This window comes from Lactuca virosa, chromosome 5, assembly GCF_052849685.1.
Source record: "Lactuca virosa cultivar CGN04683 chromosome 5, Lactuca_virosa_CGN04683_v6, whole genome shotgun sequence".
Taxonomy (NCBI): Eukaryota; Viridiplantae; Streptophyta; class Magnoliopsida; order Asterales; family Asteraceae; genus Lactuca; species Lactuca virosa.
Genome location: NC_136430.1, coordinates 375,058,385 through 375,063,929, shown reverse-complemented (window position 1 = coordinate 375,063,929; position 5,545 = coordinate 375,058,385). Strand labels below are relative to the sequence as shown.

Below are 5,545 nucleotides of genomic sequence, written 5' to 3'. Positions count from 1 at the left end.
GCACAGCCAAATACCTTGATTTCTGGCGTACTGATGGGTCAGGTTTGCTACAATTGTGGCGAACCCGGACATTTCAAAAGGAATTGTCCAAGGATTAAGGATGGACAGGAAATTCGTTTCGTACAGACCCCGACCGTGAACCCATGGAACAGTAAACCCATGGACCGCAAACCTTATGACCGTAAGGTCATTAGACCGTGAACTCCATGACCGTAAGGTCATTGGACCGTAAACACTAAAACCGTAAACACTAAGACCGTAAACAATTGGACCGTGAACTCCAATGGTCATACCTCTTTGACCGTAAACTCTATAGGGTGGCCATATACCCTAGTTGTGCAATCATATGTGATTGTATCCCATAAATCTTAGAGTTTCCTAGCCAATAAGGGTGTTACCCTTCTTATTTAGTCGTCTATACACTAAATTCATACACATACATGTCTATATGTGTCTATTAGGATCGTTGTGTGCTCAAGGTTACACCTGACACTCTGCACTCCTCTTCCAACCACACGTCAGAACCACTCAATACAGGTGAGTTCATACCCCTACGCTTTTTCTGAGTTTTTCATGTTTTCAGGGCGGGAATACAAGCAAAAGTACAAAGAAACTTATGCTCAAAATATATTATTTTGTTTAAGATAATTATATTTCTAGTATGCTTTTAACATGGAAAACAGTTTTTACCAAACGATTAAGAAATCAACTCGTAGAAACAACTTTCAAAACTAGAGCAATGAAATTATGAATCAAGTAGTAAAATGTATCATTTTATAAAGAATTCATGTTAATCATAAAAGGATTTTGTTTATATTGTTACTTGTAAATTTGTTAGTCTAAGTTGGAGACACGTCCTTGGTAACACTCCCACGGAATCAGAGTGTAGGACTAGCACTTGTGACCAGAGTCTCTTGTAGGTAGAGCGTGATTGTTGTGTATAGATCTATACGGGACTGACAATCCCACACCTTGCTGCTAGCTACAGTCGGACCGGCAGGTCTACGGGTGACAAAGTCATTAAGGATATCGGCCGTTGCGGGCCATATCCAGTCAGTTATGGTTATAAAACTCACAATGTAGATAACAAAGATTTACTTTTGTAATAATGAATCAAGTGAACTAACCTCAAAGTAATAACCGATTTAATTACTGGAGGATATTAATAATAATATCTTCAGGACTTAGTCCATCACGGTTTTCTTTTATTTAGTTTTTAAAGCTAATGTACCTCTCTGGGTGTAACCAGGGTTTTTAAAAGAAAACTGATTTTATTAATACGAGTATGGTAGATACTTGCATGCCTCAGTTTAAAACGAATAATCAACCATCAACCTTTAGGGAAAATATAGGATTTTCTCGGGATAAACCGGCTATTCAAAACGGATTTGTTTATCATGTAATCAACGGATATTCATATTCATTCCACGACACCTTGGATTGTACATATCTTGGTACGAATCTGGAAGTCATGGAAGGAATGGGTTTTCAAACATGCTTTTTATAATAAAATATAGGATTTTCTTGAGAAACACTCTTCAAAAGAATCAAAGAACATTTTCCACCAAAACAAATTGCTTATGAACTCACCAGCTTTATGTTGATATTCTTTCAAACTGCTTGTATTCTCAGGAAATCTGTAGACAGGTACTCCTTGGATTTAGAGAAGTCGGAGCAATAATAATCTTGATATGAACGAAATTATGTATTAAGACAAATGTAAACCTTTTTCATATATGTATTCAATGTTTGGTTGCGTTTACTATGCTTGCTATGATACAATTGTTTTGATACTACGCATGACGTCACCCGCCTCCGAACGTTTCCTCCGTTATTTCTGACGGTTCGGGGGTGTGACACTAGCCTATAAGTTAAACATCTTTGTAGGGTTTTGGGGGATATTTAATAATCATTAACCCCTAGCGTTAGCTCATTCTCAACCTCAATCATCCCTATAAAGCATTTTAAGAAGCCTAGCCCATCTCCTCTAAATTGGATCCTTGTTTCACCCTTGAGAGCTTATCTTCCTTTGATTTGTGCTTAAAGCATTAAGATCAAGATTTCCATTGGTGCTTTGAAGTGAAGAGAAAGTGTAGATCCAACAACTTTGCACCTTTCTTGGACCTTTGTGAGTATAAAGCTTCTAACTTTACTTTTAGTTTGCTAGATCTTGCTTATTATCCTTTTTATGCATTATTTTGTCCCTTTTGTTGGTGATCTTGGATTTGAGTGAACTTCAACACCTTGTAACCACTTCTTGTTGATTTTAGGACCTTACAGACTGAGAAAGTTGGTACGAATAGCCCTTCCTTCAAGCCATGCAAGCTATGTAGATTATTTAGGTCATTTTGAGTACAAGATTCTAGATCTTGTTGGTTTTGGGATGAATTAATGGATAAAGTTGGAAACTTTATCCATTTGAACAATGTTAGAGTCCATATCTGAAAGATGGGGTTATGACGTAATAGACTATGTCGAAAAGCCTTAAGAAAAAAGACTCAGACACAACACTTCTTTCTCACGTGAGGTGTGTCTTTATGAGATTGTTTGAATCGTTCCTATTTAAGTTGAAAAACCCGAATGTTTTGTCATCTCAATGGGCGCGAGGCGTGATATTGGCATATTTATACATATTTCTAGGCATTATTTTAATAAATTTATGCTACATTTTAGTTAATAATGAAGATATTTGGTACTTCTAGTGTTTAAATTCTATTTTGTAGATTAATTGGACATTCTCGAGGAAAAGGAGCTGAAATGGACCAAATCTGAATACGTGGAGGAACAAAGCTGAAAAAGACACAAAAAAGGATGTTATTGGACAGCTTGACCCCTCATCGATATTTTGCCCATATATCATGAGTCGTAACTCCGATTGACAAGAATCAAAATGTTCCAAAATATAGACAGAATTTTGGATGGATTTTGTGTTCATGCCAAAATGCGAATTCCAGTTCCCACGTCATGGCAAATGAATTAACATGACATGGCGGGCCAAAAATCCCTGTGTCGATCTACAAGTTTGTGTGCGACAAGAAATTTCATCATCACAATGTGGAAATCTAAAGGCCATGACGTGACCACCTTTCCTGATACAGAATCCTCCGAGACTTGGGTCATACGTGTTTTAAGTGATTACCATGGGTCAGCCTAAGTCCTACGCCGTGGCAACAAGAATTTGGAAAGTATATATAATTCTGATCATTAGGTCATTTTCAGAGGGTGGAGGCATGGAGGCTACAATAATTGACGAAGAAAAACCCTTCCAAGAACCCTTGGAAGGTGGAATTCGATTAAAGAACAAGGGATAAAGAGATTGGAGCAAGGATTCGCACATATTTGATCATAATATTTGCTTGATTACTAACCTTGACCATACAATAGTAGTTTATAGATTCTATCATTCAAAGTCCAAATTATCTTTAAAATCAATTTAGTGTCCTTAACTTGAATGATCATTGGGGTTAAATTTATTGAATTGACTTATGCTAGTTAGTCTAATCAAGATGACCAGTAACTTTTATTTGGTAAGGAATGAAATTAAATCATTTTTTTGAAATCAACCATAGAAACAGGAGGGTTTCGAAGCTAAACAAAAGTATCTATAATTATTGGTTTTAAATCGTCTTTCTAGTCATTAATAAGGTATTTACATTTAAGTTTTTTTGAACTTTTAAAATTAGATAAAACCCCCTATTTAGTTGTTTTTCTTAGTTTAACTTTTAGTATTTATTTTATTAATAAAATATTGTTCCCTGTGATCAACACCCGTCTTACTTTACTATTCTATAATTCGACTAGGTACACTGCCTATAAGTGCATAGTTAGTTAAGTTTAGTTAGGTTATAAATGTAAGACTGATAGGTATATCTGTACACATCAAATTTTGGCACCGTTGCCGGGGAACGATTTATTTTAGTTGAAAATAATTTCTTCTAGGTAATCGATCCTTTTTGTGGGGTAAAAGTTGCAAAAATTATTTTTCTGAATTTTGTTTATTTTTTGTCCAAGCATCCCCCACGACATGGCAATATCTTACCACAACGTGGACACTAGCAGTTTTGTTTTTATTTTTAGTTTTTTTAGTTTATTTGATTTTTTTGTTCGTTTTACACGTGTTTTCTAGTTTTGTTTTAGCAAAGAAAAGTAGGGGACATTACGACGATGACAATGGAGGAATACAATCGACATATGAGCAAAGACAACATATGGGGTCTTGATCCACCAAAAATCCCAACCATGATAAAGTTTGAACTTCCGGGGCATATTCTTGGCATGCTAAAGGAACTACCTTTTTTTGGGAAGGAGCACGAGGACGCTTATGAGCATATAGAAGAGGTGGTGGAGATTTCAAATTATTTTAATGCTCCAAACGTGAGTAAAGATGTGGTGATGCTATGTATTTTACCTCTCACGCTGAAGGGTGAAGCTAAAGAATGGTTAAAATCACTTCCCTTTGGAGCAATCACAACATGGGCAGATTTTAGAACTGAATTCATTCACCAGTTCACCTCTCCTTCGAAAGTAGCAAAACTTAAGAGTAATATACAAAATCTCCAACAATTGGAGGGGGAGCCCCCATACGAAGCTTGGGAGCGCTAGAAGAAATTATTACAAAGTTGTCCTCAACATGACTTCAATGTGCAACAAGAGATCTCAATATTTTATGATGGAGTCAATGTATGCCCATGACAAAGAAGAATCCGGCCACTAACAAAGATTTAATTAAAGAATTCTCCAAGCTTTCAAGGGAGTATCACAACCTAATGGAGGATATCATGAGAAGAAGAGAGAATGGAGATGGAGCTTTTGAAGTCTTAATAGTGGCAATGGAGAAACTCGACGCCATAGAAAATAGGATCATAAAGATGGGATAATCAGTTAATGTGATACAAGATAGATGTGAAGCTTGTGGGGGACCCCATTATACAAGGGATTTTGAATATCAGAAAGCTCAAGTAGGTTATCAAGGTAGAGATACGAAAGATTATCAAAAACTAAAGCATGATCTCTACCAAATAGAACAAGTCCAATCTGAGCAGATAACTTATCTTGATTCAATGCTATTTAGATTCATGAAAGCTAGGGTAAAAAGACATGATGCCCCCGATGCAACACTTAGAGATCAACAAGCATCTAGTTTGAGAATTCACACACAAGTCGGGAAATTAACGAAGCTTTTGCAAGGAAAGCTATTGGATACACCTTCAAGAAAAGTCAGACCAATCCCAATCTCTCAATTCATGACTGTTTATACAGACAAAGAGGAGGAATCAGAGCATATAGGGGTCTTTGACTCAATAGAGAAGCAGTCCAATAAATCACCCGAAGGAAAAGAGAAGAAGGAAAAATATTATGAAGTTGTCCAGACTCCACGACATGGAGACAAAAGTGCCACGTCGTGGGAACTGAAGGCAGATTATGATTTCTCATATGTTACGCCGTATCGACCACCTCTCCCTTACCCATCTCGTACCAATGCAAATCGGGTGAAGCAAGAAATCACAAAGTTCCTTAAGCATTATGAACTTGAGAATGTTAAGGA

The 5,545-nt window shown here is 36.6% G+C and overlaps 1 non-coding gene across 1 annotated transcript; it reads right to left on the bottom strand.

The window, feature by feature from the left end:
• Window positions 1–4,530: 4,530 nt before the first annotated feature.
• LOC145118098 (small nucleolar RNA R71) lies at window positions 4,531–4,637 on the bottom strand. Its single transcript, XR_013713080.1, has one exon. It is a non-coding gene; the product is annotated as a small nucleolar RNA R71 (small nucleolar RNA).
• Between the last annotated feature and the right edge of the window lie 908 nt (window positions 4,638–5,545).